The 19,067-nt window shown below is 37.5% G+C and overlaps 1 pseudogene; it reads left to right on the forward strand.

The window, feature by feature from the left end:
* LOC108719694 overlaps positions 1-19,067 on the forward strand; it is a 115,529-nt pseudogene that overhangs the window by 43,788 nt on the left and 52,674 nt on the right.

Consider the following 19,067-nt stretch of genomic DNA (forward strand, 5'->3'; position numbering starts at 1 on the left):
TGAAGTTGGCATGTTTATTATGGAATGGGTGGTTTAATCATTGCTAGGGGCATATTTATCAAGGGTCGAATTTCAAATTGAAAAAACGTCGAAATTCGAATTCAAAAAGTCCATTCGAATTTCGAATCATACGAATCGAAGTAATAGCGCATTCAATCGAATTCGCAAAAAACTTTGATTTTTCAATGTCCACCAATTGACTCCAAATAGGTTCTAGGAGGTCCCCCATAGGCTAAAACAGCAATTTGGCAGGTTTTAGATGGCAAATGGTCGAAGTCGAATTTTTAAAGAGACAGTACATGATAAATTTCGATATTCTAATTTTAAATTTTTTTTCAAATTCAAATCGAATTTGGATTATTCCCTAGTCGAAGTACACAAAAATAGCTCAAAATTCAAGTTTTTTTCATTCGAAAATTCACCTCAACCTTTGATAAATCTGCCTCTACGTCTCCAGGCAAAAACACAGGTTTATTTTGGCAACTCTTTCCAACTTAAATATTTTCAGGAACAGCATGAATTCAAGACTTTTCCCAACACTGGGGTTCTCACCATTCAGGGTGCCTTCTACACTCTTGAATATTCTGGACTTCTCATCCTCTCACCCTGTTGACTCTCCCCTCTAGGGATACAAATTCAACAGCCTCTGCCTGGCTCACCTTCTGGCTTTCCTCAAAAACTTCTGACTCTCAGTCACCTGCTCACATCTCTCTCTGCTCAGGACTGTATTTAGGTCTGATGCCGTCATTCATGTGACGTCAGTGTGTCGTTCACGTGACATCACATGACGTATTCAGCAGAAGTGACGTCAGCACGTTGTGCGTGTGACGTCACTTCTGTGTGCTTTTTTTGGCCCCATACCCCTCACCCCCCTCAGCTTTGTCACTGGATTTCCTATGGAAATCCGTGGTGGAGGGTGGGGGGGGGCTTAAAAAACCCCATAAAAAATAGGCACCCTTAATATAAATGTGGCCCTGCCGCTGCTCCTTACAGTGTCAGGCAGCACCCAAGCCCCTCTGGGAGTTACTAACACATACTGGTAGCCTTCCTGTTCTGTGCCCTGCTCAGAGAGACCTTCTTATGTTTGAAATATTTTATTTGGTTTTCACAGTAAACCATAAAAATCAATATGATAACAAATAGTATGCAGAATAAGAGTATTAGAAAGTCCTTCTTAACACTCTCATTAGCCTTCCTGTGGAAAGTGAGCTCCAATAAGCGAGCCTGACCCATGGAATGGAGTGTCTTTCTTGCTTGTTCCTTCCAGGATCTGGCAACTAAAGCCTTTAAACAGAGAAAACCTTCTCTGTTTATAAACACCTTTTCTGGTGCTTACCTCTCCTACTGGGGAGAAATTAAAGGAAAAACACACCCTTTTCCCCTTCTCTGTGGTCACTCTACCACACTATATAAATGATAATGACATGAACTTATCTTACGATGAATTGATTTTTTTGATATTTCACGTAAAGGTAAGGATGGGTGGTCTATAAAGAGTGAAATATTTATGAAATCTATAGCTGGTAACACACTACTGCTGTAGTCGTCACCCTTCACATATAATACGAGATATACCCTATTCCCAATTTCTCTGTATGAGGAGAAATTGTTCGAACAATACTGCTTACCATCAGCATGCTGTGGTTCAAGAGCATACCCTCTGAATATTGTTCAGCTTGCATATAAGAGTGCTATTATGTCAGGCAGAAAAGCCTCCTAAACACTTAGGGAGTTATTTATCAAAGTCTGAATTTATCTAAATTTTTTGTGAAAAAAACCTCTGACCAAATCTGCATGGGTTTTTTCGCCTTATTTATGAAAGTGTTTTTAAGTAATGAATAAATAATGTAGTGTTGCGCTGCACTGGTAACACTGGGGTGTTTGCTTCAGAAAGACTATTATAGTTTATAAAAACAAGCTGCTGTGTAGCCAAGGGGGCAGCCATTCAAGCACAAGACAAATAGCAGATAAAAGATATGTAGAATCACATTGTATACTACAGGGCTAATCTGTTATCAACTGTGTAAGATGTGCCTTTTCTCCTTTTCAGCTTTGAATGGCTGCCCCCACCGCTACCCAGCTGCTTGTTTATATATAGTATAGTAGAGTTAAAGCAAACAAACCAGTTTTACCAGTGTAGGCCAATAGATTATTATATTTTAATTAATTTAATACACTTTCATTTGTTAGTGTTACTGTCCCTTTAATAAAAGGTGTGCTGTAAACTGTTTCATATGAATAAGCAATCGGTACATTGGCTGCAATGTAGTTAACTTTCAAAATACATTTTGATAATCACCAATAAAGGATAAAGGAGCAGTAACCCATAGCAACTAATCAGCAGGTAGGAAATACTGGTCACCTGTTTAAAAGCAGTGGTTTAATTGGTTACATTACATATGGGGAAATGTCTTATAAGTTTATTGTTTGAAAGGAAAAGTGGTAGAGAATATAACCTGCAATAATGTTTCCAATATATTTGAGCAATGAGACCTTCCTACCTTATATGTATCAATATCCCAGCTTTATTAAATGAGAAGGAAAGGTACCGAAGCAGTTTATTGTTAATAGATTAGCCACAATAGTGCAAGCTATAACACTAGTTATTCTGTGGAATGCTTTACCATAACTGAGTAAACGGCTCTAGACACTCTCTCTGTTTGTTTAGGATAGCAGCTGCCATATTCACTTTGTGTGACATCACTTCCTGCCTGATTTTCCCTGCTCAGTCATAGCTCTGGGCTCAGATTACAGCAGAGAGGGGAGGAGGAGGGGGAGAGGAGCAAACTGAGCATGCCCAAGCCCTGCCCTGGAGGTTTATGCTGAAAACAGGAAGTCTGATACAGAAGCCCATGTTTACACAATAGAAGGAAATAAATGCTGTGTTTCTTTTGACAGAGGGCTCAGAGCAGCATTACTTTGAGGGTTTACTGGTGTATTTACATAGACCTTTCTGATGAAGCTTACTTAATGTTAGCCTTTCCTTCTCCTTTAAAGCCTCTAAATCAGAGAGAAGAATATGCTTTCTTTGAGGTGTCATGTACTATATGGTCAATAATTCACAAGTTCATCACAAATAACTTCATGACTATATTTTCAGATAAACACTTCATTGCCATCCATATTTATTCCAGTCATGTTGCAGCAATTGTTATTTTCCCAGCTGAGGCTGTTTTTCAATTTTTGTAGCTTTTTAGGAAATACATCATTACCCCTGAAACCTTTTTAGTATAAGTTTCTTTTAGAAATTATGTGTCAAATGTTTATTTTAAAGTGTCTTTAGTACTGTAAAGGACATTTTACACAGCCACATAAGCAGAGAAATATTTGATAAAGATAATGGTTTTACAATTTCAAACAAACATTACAGTACTTTTGTAATTCCTAATATTAATGTAATCTCCCAATTAAAATTGGATTAATCGTCTAGTGATTTATTTGTGGTTTGTCTTAACCAGATATACTTTAATATAAATGACATTGTAGGGGTTTAATCAGTCACATTTTTATGTACAGAGATACACATGGATTATCCTTTAGTTCTGCAAAACCCCACATTGCACTGTGGGCTTTGAACCAAATATTTTTTTTAGCCATGTGCCTGTTCCATTTTTGCTTTAGCGGTCAAAAGTATCATAATTACAAAATTTTCTCTATTTTTTTTAAATTCTGATCTTTGTTTGTCAGCTTAATTATAGATTTCTGCTTCCTATTCATATTGTTTCCTTGTGCTTTTTTATGATTATCTGTTTGTCCTAATTAATAGCTTCACAGACTTCCTGGGCTTGGATCATGTTTTGTTTAAACATAAAAAAAATGCATTTAATTTGACAGATTTATGCTAGCATTTGCGTATGACCTTCTTCTGTCTTCCTTTGCAGGAGAATTCTTCACAGAGATTTAAAAGCAAAGAACATATTTTTGAAAACCAATTTTTTAAAAATTGGTAAGATTTTCAGAAGTCAGAAATCCGGAAAAAAATTTGAACAAACTGCTCCTTGTTTTCCAGTTGAAATTAACTACAGAAATGTTATCCAAGAATTGGTTGAATCTGCAGAGGTTATTTCAACTGGGATATAAAACGTAAATCATAAAATATAGTAGTATTCATAATAGTAGTTTAGTGATAGATTCCTTTTTGAGATTTCATCACTTATTTCATCAAAATGTTTAAAAGAAATAAGGAGAGTAAGACTTGAGGTGTTGATAAATACATAAACTCACATTACCTCAGCACCTAAATATGACAAAATATATAATAATAATATATGACAACTTGCATGTGGTAGTATGGCCTTTTAGCCACTAACGAACACACACTGGGTGCTCTGCTGTCCATGATATGCAGAACACAAAGGCGCATCACTATTTCAGTACAGGGCAGGGCTATACACTGCAACAGTAAATACAGCTGTACAGTAGAGTTGCAGTATTTTCTTTTCATGTATCATTACAAGTATACAGGTCCTATTGTGGCATTGCTTTGTCACTGGATAGAACTGACTGAGCAGCTGATTTATTTCACTGACTAAAGGGGATGTAAAGGCAAAAAATAAAATCCCATTTTTACTTTCTTTAATGAAAAAGAAACCTTTTTCCAATACTATAATTAAAAAATGTATATCATTTTTATAAAAAACCTGACTGTATGCAGTGAAATTTCCCCTTCGTTTTACTTGCTCTGACACGGTCCCTAGCTGCTCTGCAGGGAAACAATCATACTTTCAAACAGCAGGGGGAGCACCTCCCCATCTTACTTCTCAGCCATGCAGAACTCAAGCAGCTTTGTTTGTTTCCTGTGTAGAGATTCTTATTGGATTTTATTTTTACCTTTACATCCCCTTTAATGTTTCCATCTCCGGTGGCAGGGACAAAGGTCATGGAGCTAGATTTAAACAGATAAACTGGGATTCTCATTGAAGGATTCTTTTGCTGCAGCCACTGGTTCTGCAGAGTTGGAGAAAGTATGTATTAAACAATACAAAAACTATAAAATCCACATTAGATTACATGACAACACAGGACCCAGTGCAGTCTGCATATTCTGATTATTAATCAGTCTTGCTGTATCTGCTTCTATGGCAGAAATTATTTGACTTCTGCAGTTTTAATAATTTATGACGGTCCCTAAGCAGCCAAGATCACACTGAGCATGTGCACAGTCTTGGTCTTGCAAAGATGTTTAACAAAGCTACAAGATAATGACCCCCTGTGGCCAACTTTGAAAGCATAAATCATTTGTTTTCTTAGGCTTCTGGTGCAGTAAGTTCATGTTTATGATTAGTATAGAAAATACAGCATTTCTAGCATTATTCCATTTTAGACTTTAGTTCCCCTTTAAGTTTTAGGGTTTGCTAAAACATGAATGTTATAATGGTAGCCATATCCACAGAACACAGTTTAATATCATAGATGCTGACAAAGGCTAAACTGCACAATGGTTAGCGCCTGCTGATTACATTTCCTCACTCCATACATCTAGCACATGTGTTTCATATGACATGATCATTTAATCTGTTTGCATGCATAGTGGTTTCTTTTTCTAGTAAAGTAGACTTCTTAAAATTCTAGGTGAAATTTATGAGGGATGATTCTGAGAACCCGCTGATTATCATTTAATTCACACAAAGAAATTAGGTTATAAAGAGATCTAATCAGCTAATGAGGTACATGTATTAAAACAAAAATAGTAAGTTACTGTTGGCTTTCAGCGTGGGAAAATGGTTTTAGTTTCAAAAGGTAATGACATGTCTTTACCAACATAAGCCATTTAGGGCCCCTGCCTCCCTCTCTGCCCCTTTCCTTCCGCAACTGAAGAGACGGTGGTTAGGAATTAAAATAGTGATGGTCAGTCAATAGTGATCAATGCAAAAAAATGTGGTTTCTACAAAATATTATATTTCCTGTTCAGCTCATCCTGTCTACAATAATTGTCACTGGTATTTCCAGAATAAATTGTAAACATGCATAACTCATTGTTACCATTGCTTGTGTTTTTATTATATAGTAGGTACAATGCTATTAGAAAAAACTATGAAATAAAAACATCAGTCTTTCTTAAAATGAGTTTTAATTCAACATATTTGTGTGAGGAAAGCATTTAGAGACATTTCATTGAAATACCTAAAAGTGTGAATTGCATCATTAAAACTTTACATTCATATTAAGAAATATGTTTAATATATAGGTAAGGGAATCAGAGCAGTAACACAAATATTTGCTTGCTGCCATTATTATGATGTTCTAAATATAATAACAGTAAAAATCTTGTCTCAGCAAGTTGTGCAAGCTAGGGTTAGAAAATAATCTCAGCTGTGGCGTAACTACTGGGGTCGCGGGAGGGTGGGGTTGAGATCGCTCCGGGTCTGCTAGAACTTTAAAAGTTGTATATCATGGTGGATGGAAGGGCCAGGGAAGGGATCTGTTGTCTGAACCTGTGCATAATGTCCAGCGCACGAGTCTGGGGGGCCCGGTCAACAGTAGTTATGCAACTGGCTTTGAACCCCAATTTCTAGGCAGCAGGCTAAAATAACCTTAGTAATAATATAATAATAATAATATTTACTTGTAATATGTTATGTTTAGCCCTGAATAAGTCTTGAATAAAGACATCAAAGATACCAGAGCCCCTGGGAATTGGAGATTATATTGGGTAATAATATATTATACAGAATCTATGTACTTATTTTTACTTTGTCCTGGATAATATGTTTAAAAAATGAGAGATTTGTAATAATACTAGAATGACTTATGCGTTTCTTATGAATGCAAATCCAATTAGTAACCCAATTGGTACAAAGGAGACAATGAGGGGCAGATTTATCAAGGGTCGAATTTCGAAGTAATGGGAGTTTTTTTTAACTCCCAAAACTTCAAAATTTGAATAAAAAAAAAAGTTTTTTCTGCGGGTGAATAGGTTCTATCTGATCGTTCAAATCGAAGTATGATTGTATTTGATCGAATTTGATTCAAAGTATTTTATTTTATATTTTTCATAGGCTAAACAGTAATTCAGCAGGTTTTAGATGGCGAATGGTCAAAGTCGAAGTTTTAAAGAGACAATACGTGATAAATTTCAATTTTCGAATTCTTTTCAAATTCAAATCGAGTTTGGACTAGTCAAAGTACACAAAAATAGCTTGTAATTCGAATTGTTTTACTTTGCATTTTAGATAAAGTTGGCATAAAAAGAGCAACCCCAACAGAAAAAAACTTTGGAGGGGCCCAGCATGCATAGCAGTGCCTACCTGGCCTCCACTAGCCTGACCACTTGCATTCCCTGCTTCCTGAGTCACTGAACGTGAACAAATTATACAAGCCTGTAGGGATCATGTGCAAATGCATATACAACTTTAAATTGCTTTGAATACATTAAAACAAAATTGAATACTTTAAAACAAAAATGTATAAATTAAATGATTAGCATTTTTATCATGATTTGTGAACATATGTTTTAATGTAAATGTATGTTTTTGATGTTTTGATGTTTTTACAGCGTATTTTAGTAATTGTCAGCCAGCCAGCTCATATATTTAATATTTATTTATCTTTTATCTTACAGGGGATTTTGGGCTTTCTCGTCTTTTGATGTGGCACAAACATTTACTGGGACTCCTTATTATATGAGCCCTGAAGCCTTGAAACATCAGGGCTATTATTCAAAGACATTTGGTGAGTAGGCGTTTTTGCCGCATTCTCTGGATTGACTGCTAAGTATGCTTCTGTGGTGCAAAATGGATTAGGTTTCCCTGGAGTATACATTGCTGTTGAAGAGGAAATGCAGTGATCTCTTAATAGAACATGACTGAATTTACACTATGTATTTGGATAACAATTTAAGTAATTAATGTAAAAATATTATGTAGTAATTATATAACTACAATTGTTTTGTTCATAACACAATTGCATTGACCCACATTCTCTGCAGAACTTTATATAATTCAAATGGTACATGGAAATGCATATTTTATATACTGAACCAAATTAAAAATGCTAGACTGAATCAGCTGATTATTATTTATATATTTTGTTTATTTTTTCTCAATAAGAATACAGCAGAGGTTAGCTTTTATGGGTGTAAGCAAGATTAGTCTTAAGGAGGATTAAAATAAGTATAAATGATAAATTGGCTCCGTGTAACTGAGATCCTGATTGAACAAAACGCCAGTAGGGCATTTTCCATGGTGCACAATACAAAGATCAATAGAAGTGCATACAGATATGCTGGTGGGCAGTAATTGGACATTCTTTGGAATGTCCTCAGCAAGAATTACTTTCAGAATGTGCAAGCCAGAGAGAAGTTGTGATGCAAGGTGCTCAATTTTACTTAAAGGGAACCTTTCACCAGAAAAACGATTCCCCCCACCAGAGTTGCACACTAATAGAGCCTGCACTCCAGTTGGGGGAAAAAGTAGTTGTTTTTTTTTAAAATAATGCCCCCTTTCCTTCACTAGGCTGTCTTTACTGGAAGGAAGCTCCCTGTGCAGATGGTCATTATCGAGTATAAGCCGACCGGAGTATAAACCGAGGTACCTAATTTTACCTATCAAAACTGGAAAAACCTATTGACTCGAGTATAAGCCTAGACACAACTACAGCCCTGTCTCCCAGCAGCGCACATTCCGCCAAAGTGACCCCCTCAGCGATCAAACGGACTTCTTTGCAAAGTTGATGGTGACAGAGAATTGCCAAATGGATTACTGTGTGCATTGTCCCACTGTCCCACTACCATGTGCAGAGGGTGCTGTGTGATATTGCCATCACTGTTAATCTTTTGTATAACCAACAGAGGGCGCTGTTTGATATTGCCATCACTATTAATCCTTCATATAACCAACAAAGGGTGCTGTGTGGTATTGCAGTCACTGTTATTCTTTCATATAACCAACAGAGGGCGCTGTGTGATATTGCAGTCACTGTTATTCTTTCATATAACCAACAGATGGCGCTGTGTGATATTGCAGTCACTGTTATTCTTTCATATAACCAACAGAAGGCGCACTGTTATTCTTTCATATAACCAACAGAGGGCGCTGTGTGATATTGCAGTCACTGTTAATCTTTCATATAACCAACAGAGGGCGCACTTTTATTCTTTCATACAACCAACAGAGGGTGCTGTGTGATATTGCAGTCACTGCTATTCTTTCATATAACCAACAGAAGGCGCACTGTTATTCTTTCATATAACCAACAGAGGGTGCTGTGTGATATTGCAGTCACAGTTATTCTTTCATATAACCAACAGAAGGCGCACTGTTATTCTTTCATATAACCAACAGAGGGTGCTGTGTGATATTGCAGTCACTGTTATTCTTTCATACAACCAACAGAGGGTGCTGTGTGATATTGCAGTCACTGTTATTCTTTCATATAACCAACAGAAGGCACACTTTTATTCTTTCATATAACCAACAGAGGGCACTGTGTGATATTGCAGTCACTGTTAATCTTTCATATAACCAACAGAGGGCGCACTTTTATTCTTTCATACAACCAACAGAGGGTGCTGTGTGATATTGCAGTCAATGTTATTCTTTCATATAACCAACAGATGGCGCTGTGTGATATTGCAGTCACTGTTATTCTTTCATATAACCAACAGAGGGCGCACTGTTATTCTTTCATATAACCAACAGAGGGCGCTGTGTGATATTGCAGTCTCTCCCCAAGCGAACTGTTGGTATAGGAATGATTAAAAGTGACTGCAATCTCAGCTACTGCCCACTGACTCGAGTAAAAGGCGAGGTAGACTTTTTCAGCACAATTTGGATGCTGAAAAACTCAGCTTATACTCGAGTATATACGGTAATAATCTTAGAGTTTCCTCCTGGTGCAGGTGGCCTAGTGTCAGCAGGCCCCCAATCGAGTGCAAGCTCTATTTCAGGTGACAGGTAATCTTAAATGCCTGCTATAATGAGTGTTCCCTTTCCATTGTGTAAACTGTTTTCTGCACCTTATTACAGAAACATTTTCTTCTTATTGAAAAGAATACTGTTCATTGTTCAAATGTAACTGATTAATATAGCATAGAAGACACTATTTGCCCACTAGATGCTGGTTCACTGACGTCTGTGGGAGCTGTGCTGTCTTTTGTTCTCTGTTTGTTGCATTATTGTTAGTACAAACCAGGGTCGGATTGGGGGGGCCCTGGGGACCACCAAGGCTACTGTCTGAGCCCCCCCCCACCCCTGCTACAAAGCCCTCCAGTCCTCAAGCCACAAGCCACCTTCATCACGATGCTAGAGAGGCAGGTACAATAAAATCAGGCAGGGAGCAGATCTGGGTCAGTGGGGCCCACGAGAGTTGAAACCCACTGGGTTTATTTCCTGGTGTCCCATCAGCCCAATCCGACCCTGGTACAAACTGTGTAAAAGCACAGAGCAGAGTGGATACATAATGACTGCTGAGATTAGCAGAGACAGGAGAGAGACAGTGTGCTGGTAGAACATCACTATCCCTGGGTTAAGACTATAAAGTTAGTCTTCCATTTACATCTTCCCAATATCATTGACAGCATCTCTAGATTCTCCTGCTTATCTCTGGCAATACGTTTGGCCTAATTTCCCCTGACCCCATCTCAGAGTCCTAATAGTACTTTTTCCTATATTTCTCACTTCTGGGAATAAATGAAACCCATGCAGAATGAGGAATATGTAGAAAAGTGTTAATGCTCTGCGCTCCAGAAAGGGCAAAGGACTCACTAGGAAAAGTCTCAGTTCCCCTGGCAGGCCAATCTGACACTGGAACCAGCACATGGTGCAAAGCACAGCTTGCACCTAGAAATGCTGTAGGCACAAGTGCTCCCTGTATGGCCTCTTGGGGTACAGGTGTATAAATGCATTTTGGGTTATAACTAGACATTACATAAAGTCCTAGAACAAAGTAACTTGACCTCTTTCCTTCCTCACTCTAGTCAGCAAAAATTGTGTTATGAATAGTGATGGGCGAATTTGCGCGATTCGCCGCTAGCGAATAAATTCGCGATACGCCCACGAAAATTCGACCGAAAAAATTCAAAAACGGGCGCCGGCGCCAAAAACAAGACGCCGGCGTCGTTTCGCTAATTTTTCGCCGTTTCGCGAATTTTGCAAATTTTTCAGCGAAGCGAAACGACGCAAATTCGCCCATCACTAGTTATGGATTCAAAACATGGTTCAAAACTCTATGGGGATTATTTGATCTGCCCTTGCAAGGTAGCTACTGTTTTGTCACACTTAAGTCATTTGATCATGTCCCCTCTTGATAATGTTACTTTATTTGTATGGGAGGCTATTGGAGGTAATAAGGGAAGTTACAGTCAACCAGCCTGACAATAGCAGCTTAGACTAGAAAAAAAAACTTTCAGTTAAATCAGCATCCAATGCCTTTTCATAAGCAGGAGAATCAAGGCAAAATGAACATGACTATTCACCATATAAACAATAATAACAATAACAAAAGGCAAATACAGTCGTAGCGGTCCTTTAATTTCTAATATATACACAACTCAGACAGGCATATTTTAAGTAGTCAACATATTGGGAGCTTAAGAAGATTACAGGTCATATGCAGTCATTTAGTGCTAGGTTTTTAATGTCCCAGTTGCAAATGCAATTAATCATCATCCATAATGTAAGCACTATGAAGCCTCTGGCCAATCCAGCAGATGGTGATTATGAAGCTCAGGTACACTGAAGGGTTCATGCACCTGATGCTCTTTTCCCTACAGCTGTTTACAGGCTTTTGTATTTAATGAATGAATACAGACTGTTATCATAAGTACTGGTATAAAAGCAGAGGTTCAATCTGACATTATGAAATTATTAGAGTGAAGGTAATGTGTTACAAGACCAAAACAAAGACCAAGCTGAAATGTAGAGAAAAGAGCATCAGCTGTTTGGATCCTTCAGTGTACCTGAGCTTCATAAACACAATCTGCTTCATTAGCTGGGGGCCTTTAACTTGGGGGCTTCTAGCACAATGTAATGGTACACAGCCAGCATATCAATATAGTTTAAATTAGTACAAATTTAGTCAAAGTGAATAGACATACTATGTAAGAATAAAAAGCTACTAAATGATATCAACTATCCAGTTGTGTGAGTGCTTTCTTGGCTTGAAATATATACATACATATAATATATCAGTGGCGTAACTAGATGTTACTGGGCCCCACAGCAAATTAATTTTAGGGCCCCAAACATATCCAGAGGTTGTCCTGTTTTACCAAAATGTATTGAAATTGTATATGAATTTGAGCCTCATGGGGCCCCCTATACCTCCTGGGCCCCCTGCAGCCGCAGGGTCTGCTTCCTCTATAGTTACGCCCCTGATATATATTTATTTATATATATATATATATATATATATATATATATATATATATATATATATATATATATATATATATATATATATTCCAAATAACAATTAAAAGGTTATTTATTAAAGTCAGATTTTTTCTGATTCTACTTTTAAAGGGGAAAAAAACTCGAATTAGTGATTTATTAAACCCTGATTGTGTTAAAAGTCCAAACCAAAAAGTACTCCAACTCAAGTCAATGGAAGATGTCCCGAAGATCCTGATCTGTGCTGGGTTTCCGAAAAAGTTGCAGTATTCAGGCGTAAAATCCAAAAATATTCAGTCGTCAAATCTGAAAAAGTTGCGCTATTCAGGTGTCAAATCGCAAAAATTGCGGTATTCAGATTTTTTGAAGGATTTTTTTCCCACACAAGAAATTTTCGGGAGAATTTATTGATAAATAGCAGTTTTCAGAAAATTGTGAGAACTTTTTGGATTTTGATAAACAACGCCCTTGATATATTAGATTCAAATAATTATCAGTCTTATCTATTTGAAGGCTGTTATTGTGCCATGCAATAATATCATCTTTGGATTACTAATAATTTCAATAATAATAATAGTACAATTGTAGCATTGTTAGTATCATAAAGCCAGTAACTCTGGGTTATAAAACCCAGTTGTTTAATTGTGGGGGGTTATCCAGTGTTAGATGCTCATTTTGGTAATTATATTAAGCTTTCTACTAATTATACTGCTTACATACTGTTAAGTTTAAAAAGCAATTCTGAAATATCGCCCACAATTTTTTCTTACATTAACCAAAGGAGATTCAGATTTGCAGGGTAAATTTTTCCAAGTGGTAGAGTACTAAGGGGCACTTGTGGCAGAAAGTTTGTGCGTGAGTTATAAGGTGAGTAGGGGGTGGTATAGGGGGCAATACATGCCTCCAATTCTGGAGGGGAAACACATGCCTTTCAGAGGTCACTGTTGGTTGGGTGAAAATATCACTCTACCCCGTGGTTTGTTAATTACCATTTTGAGGAATACTTCTGAGTAACTAGAACTAATTGCAAGATACCAAACAATTTGAACAATTTGTTGGTTTATTGCCTGTTCTGAGAGGGTATAGCATATTTAAAATATTAAATCTGATTTGAACTCTTTACTTGTGCCACATTTTACCAGAATTTTCACAACCCTCTATGCACGTGTATAGGATTTGTAGGGGCAAATTTAGCAAAGGGCGAAAGTAGAAACTAATATGCCTCCTTAACTTCTTCAGATGGATACTTACCCTTTGGAAAACCCATGCACTCAGTGCAGTAAGTCCTGAGCTCATCATAAAGGGAAAGTTGATTGCTATAGGGAAATTCCACATGTGGGGTAGTGGCACATATTGAAACCTATTATCTATAAGTGCTGCAGATTCGTCTCCATCATGTATACAGTATAATAAAGTCCTAACCTGCATTGTACTGTGCACTTTGGCAATACCATTAGAATGATCTGGTATTCCTGATCCAGTATTTACCTATGTAATGTATTGGATTTAATTTCTCAAACGCAGTAGTGCTGGACTTAAAAACATTCACAGAGTTGCACCCATGAAAATTCTAACCAGACAGCATCTCTGTACTAGAAAACTATAGAGAATTGATTTTGGACATAGAATATAAAGGTGTTTATGGGTTTATGGAGACATAGGGGCAGATTTACTAAAGGGTGAAATGGCTAACACTAGCAACTTTTCACCAGAAATCACATACTTCAGGGACATCGCCAATTCACTAACAGGCACAGATGACAATTCGCTAGCGAAAGAGACCGTTGCTAGCATTTGTTCGTACTCTATCGCCAGACGACTCAAATTTATTAAAGTGCAGATTTTACTGAACATTGCATCTTTCTCCAGAGTTGACTTCAGCACTTCAGACCAGGCGACCTGCTAAAATGAAGCTAGATCTTCCTCAATCTTATGTCACTTACATCATATCCTGTCTGTCAAAAATACATTAGAGTTGAAAAACTCTGGCAACTTTTCCTTTTTCTTAAGCAGGATTGAGTGCAAAAGTCCTAACTTTTTTTGGTTAACATTTTTCCCCAGACATTTGAGGGCCATGGAACATTCATTTTACAGTGGGCTCATGTCTAGGGCATTATATGATCTCTTTTGTCTTTATTAAGGTTCCTTGGACATTTGTAATAAAAAGTGGCCACTTCAAGCATTTGCACCAACATCTCTAATAAAGACGTCCATCCAACTTTAATGTACCCACCCTATACAAATTTACCTAAGCGTAAGATCACTAGCGACTTTTCGCTAGGCATAAATGAACGGTAGCGCATCTTCACTATAAAATGCTTGCACTGAAGAAGTACTGCTATGGAAAAGTCACCAGCGTTTGGGGTCCAGAATGCAACTTCGCATTTTAGTGAATTAGCGTAGTGGTAATGAAATTGCACCTGGCGAAGTGTGCGAAGCAGTCGCTGGTGACAATTCACCCTTTTCTAAATCTGCCACATAATCTATATGCTGTTTATCAGATACTGTGATTAAAATATAAAGACTGTGCATATTTAAGTCATTATACAGTTTTGTAAAGGGAAAAAAATAAAATCCCACTTTTACTTTCTTTAACGAAAAAGAAATCTATCTCCAATATACTTTAATTAAAAAATGTCTACCGTTTTTATAAGAAACCTGACTGTATGCAGTGAAATTCCCCCTTCATTTTACTTGCTCTGACTGCTGCAGGTAGGAAACTTCAGACAGTCCCTAACTGCTCTGCAGGGAAACAATCATACTTTCAAATAGCAGGGGGGAGCCCCCCTTACTTCCCAGAACTCGAGCAGCTTTGTTTGAATCCACAGACCCAGCGCAGTCTGCATATTCTGATTATTAATCAACTTTGCTCTATGGATTATATGGCAGATATAAATTGACTTGTGCTGTTTTGATAATTTATGACAATCCCTAAACTTAGCCTCCGAACAGAAGCCCAGAACACACTGAGCATGTGCATGGTCTTGGTCTTGCAAAGATGTTTAACATAGTTACAAGATGGTGACCCCCTGCGGCCAACTTTGAAAGCATAAATCATTTGATTAATTAGGCTTCTGGTGCAGTAAGTTTATGTTTAGTATGCAAAATGCAGCATTTCTAGCATTATTCTATTTTAGACTTTAGTTCCCCTTTAACAAACACTGACCATTTTATACATAAAAATAAGCAAAGCATGCCCTTAATTGGTACTTGTTCTATGAACTATTGGGAGGAATGTAATTTACTTTGTTAGTGCAAAAAACGTTTGCAAAGACCATTGTGAATGTTATCGACCATGTTTGCGTCCTTTTTAATTGCATACCTCCTCGCAAACTTTGTGACCAAATGGCTTGTGTGAACATTCGCAGTTTATGTAATAAGATTTTGCAATAGCAAAATGCACAACATTTGGACAAGCCCAGGGGTAGGCAGAAGAGGCATCTGCCTAGGGCACAACAAAGTCAGGGGTCTGGGCAGTTACCTGTTTAAGTGTCTTCTACCTACTCCCTCTGCCGCTCTTGCCTCTGTCACTCTCACCTTCCTACCTCCCCTCTGATGCTCATCGCAACCTCCCTCCCCTTCATTGCCCTCCCCCTCCATTATGGCGCATGCGCGTGCACAACGTGTAAGGGGGGTTAGCAGACCGGGATGCCTAGGGTGACTGGCCGGCTCAGCCAGGCCCTGGACAAGCCAAAGAAATTCAGGGAGAATATAGTCTGGTCAGATGAGATCAAAATTTAACACACCATGTTTGGAGGAAAAATGGCACTGCACATCACCCCAACATCATGGTGTGGGATTGTTTTTCAGCATATGGTACTGGCAGACTTCATATTATTGAAGGAAGAATGAATGGAGAAATGTACCGGGACATCAATTTGTGATTTATGCCATATTTAAAAAGCTCTTATTCAATTCTGTTTGCACATTAAATGCGCCACTCTTATTCAGCTTTATAAATATAACCATGTGCAGGGCAAATATATCACCAGTGTAAATCATTCTGCACTGCACAAAGTTTATAAATGAGCCCCACTGGCTTTTCTACTAAGTATTAAATATTTTTCAGTAAGCGTGTTTAAAACCTGTGTCATCCCACTCTATTACACATAACATATTTTATGAACTTATTTGTTTTGAGTTCTTTGTATGTGTTGATAACTTGTGATGTTACCGACATCTGGTGTAAATTTGATGTCAATAGCCCCATGAGAAATATATTTGACGTGTTCAGTATTTATTTTCCTTGCTGTATGTTAGCCAAATATATCAGGCAGACCAAAGGGCACATTTACCAAAGGGTAAAAGTTACCTTGGTGTATTTTTACCAATACTAAAAGTTTGCCACAACATCACCAATATACTTAAAGGAAATATTGGCAAACTGGTGAAGTATTTTATTTGGATTGGTGGCCATTCACATCTTTTGTCCAGGTGAACTGTCTCAGTTAAATATTCGCTAATTTACAAAGAGCAAAAGAATGAATTTTTGCCAACAGAAATGTCTCCAGGTTCGGGCTGGTGAACTACCATTGAACATTCATTTTTGGATCTCATTATCTACGTCACCTCCTTTATGCTAATATCCCATGGACTTCATTTCTTTATGGTGTAAACTCTCTAGAAATATTCTCCACTACAATAGTATGTGGAAAATACACGCATAAACGTTCACAGAGAATGTACACACAGCGGCACATTTACTAAGCTCGAGTGAAGGATTCGAATTAAAAAAACTTCGAATTTCGAAGTTTTTTTTTTGGCTACTTCGACCATCGAATTGGCTACTTTGACCTTCGACTTCAAATCGAATGAGTCAAACTAAAAATCTTCGACTATTCGATAGTCTAAGTACCATCTCTTTAAAAAAAACTTTTTCTACCTATTTCGCCAACTAAAACCTACCGAGCACCAATGTTAGCCTATGGGGACCTTCCCCATAAGCTTTCTTAGCATTTTCTGATCGAAGGAAAATCGTTCGATTCGAAGGATTTAAGCGTTCAATCGAACGATTTTTCCGTCGATCGTTCAATCGAACTAAATTCGGTAAATCCTTCGACTTTGATATTCAAAGTCGAAGGATTTTACTTCGATGGTCGAATATCGAGGTTTAATTAACCATCGATATTCGACCCTTAGTAAATGTGCCCCTACGAGTAAATTTACGTGTTCTTAAGATTTTTAAAAATATGAGATATGCTGTGAAAATACATACAGGCCTGCCTGGGCCGTGTTCATTATGAAGGTCAATCTGCAGTTAGTTTTTGTGAACTGCCTCACCAGGCTGTAGGGTACTGTTTAGCCAAAGTACATTTTGTTTACAAAAAGTACATTCATACACTCAAGAATCAGGGCAATCTATGAGCACTTAACTTTGTTAATCATTTTAATTTAAAACAAAAATATGTATTTAATTATGATTTACTTTGTTCATATTAGTCTTTGTTCTTAGGCATAAATGCCATATTGTCCCTTTACATTAATAGAACATGGGCTGCATTTCTAAGTAAAGGACAGGGTGCAAAATACCCTGCCCAGTACTTTGCAATGAGCACAGATTTTTGCTTTTCAGAAGGAATCAGTGGGCTGTGTGCCCCCTATTGGAGCAAAAAATGGGCAGGATGGGAAGTGGGCGGGAGGATGGGGATAGTAGTGCACTGGGCCCCTCTAGTTATGCCACTTTCTAGCACTAATATGTAAATGAGCCCTCATGTCTTTGCTTAATGCAAAGTAGAGCTTGAAGCATTATGGTTTGCTTTTCTTTTGTGCCCACAACTGTAATCATTTTGACAAATGTGTTTTTTTAAATTTCTTGTGAACTTCATTATTTGCTTAGGGCAGTTCTATCTAATAAACAGAAGAGCTTGTGACATGTGATTTATATAATGACTATAAATGAATAGTGGTGAGCATCCAATGCAGCTGTTTTTAAGCAGTCATCCCAAAAAAAAATCAAAATTTCCTTAATTGTGAAGAGATGAGTGTATATAATTTGTCTCAGTCACAGAAATGAACATATGGATATTAAAAAAACAAAGTTTATAGATGGACACTCATACTTGTAAGGTCCGCAGTTTCCTCCCACTTATCTTTCAGACTTTTTAATGCCGGTTTTAATTGGGAAACAGCTCCGTATTGAAGCAACCTGATTAGATGTTCAGCGAGGATTTAATGAATACATTGCTGTGATTTGGAAGATTGCTTTAAATAACCTAGTATTTTGTAAAAGCAGATTGGAATAACATATGCATGGTTAATTCTGGGATTTATGAAATGGGGCTTCACTGTGCATCTGTCTTTTAAATGTACTTATTTTCTAGCTTTCAGCCATAAAATGTTCATCTTTTTATTCTATAAGCAATGCGGTGAAATCGGGGAAAGTCATTTTACTGAGTCTATGAGGATAATTTATGTGATGAGGTGAAATCAGGGGAAATCATTTTATTAATTGCATGGGGATCATTTATCACTGTCAAAGAGTTACTGTATTTTAAACATAGATTCAAAATAAATTTATAGAATAATAAAATAGGATGGGCAGATTCAGGTCTAGTTACATACAGCCAATAAATCAATTTGGTTTTAAACAGAAGATTAGTAAATTCTACCTGCCTCTGTGGGCCCCATCGTATAATCAGCCCTATTCGGCCCTGCACATGGGTGGCTAAATTGGCAGTGCAAGGGCCACTTTAACTTGCATTCTCTCACCCGTCCTTACATATCACCTCTTTTAGTTCC

Source organism: Xenopus laevis, chromosome 6S, assembly GCF_017654675.1.
Source record: "Xenopus laevis strain J_2021 chromosome 6S, Xenopus_laevis_v10.1, whole genome shotgun sequence".
Lineage (NCBI taxonomy): Eukaryota > Metazoa > Chordata > Amphibia > Anura > Pipidae > Xenopus > Xenopus laevis.